The sequence below is a fragment of the Mastomys coucha genome, unplaced genomic scaffold (assembly GCF_008632895.1).
Source record: "Mastomys coucha isolate ucsf_1 unplaced genomic scaffold, UCSF_Mcou_1 pScaffold19, whole genome shotgun sequence".
In the NCBI taxonomy this organism is placed as follows: Eukaryota; Metazoa; Chordata; class Mammalia; order Rodentia; family Muridae; genus Mastomys; species Mastomys coucha.
In genome coordinates this window covers 851,478-851,897 of record NW_022196901.1, presented here as the reverse complement: position 1 = coordinate 851,897, position 420 = coordinate 851,478, and the positions used below count along the sequence as shown (strand labels likewise).

Sequence of the window (420 nt, the reverse complement as noted above, 5' to 3'; positions counted from 1 at the left end):
ACAGTTTAAAATATAACCTAATTATACTAACAATTAGGTCTAAAAAAGACAATATATCTTAAAGGTAACTTCATTTTAGGGAGCAAGGAGGTCCAAGGTAAGCTCAAACAGGTAATTTTACAAAGAAATCATTCGAGTCCATTCATAACGGTGTCAAATTATTTAGTAAGCCCACTGAAAGATACCTACAGATAAGTCTGGATTGTTTACATGACTTGCCATACACGCATGCCCACACAAAAAATCAAACTTAACAAATACATTATTTAAAACATTCAATTCTATAGGTGTTGTTTAGTTTATGGAACCTTTAGGTGCTCTGCAGTTCCATTTCACACACTACAAAAGCGCGTGCCATGACAAAGACCTCCCTCCAACACGAATATACAAAGAACCGCTTCGGGAGGGTGGGGGGGGGGG

General features: G+C 37.6%; 1 protein-coding gene across 1 annotated transcript in view; it reads right to left on the bottom strand.

Moving 5' to 3' along the window:
- The window catches only part of Akap9 (A-kinase anchoring protein 9), a 174,068-nt gene that overhangs the window by 172,514 nt on the left and 1,134 nt on the right, over positions 1 to 420 (bottom strand).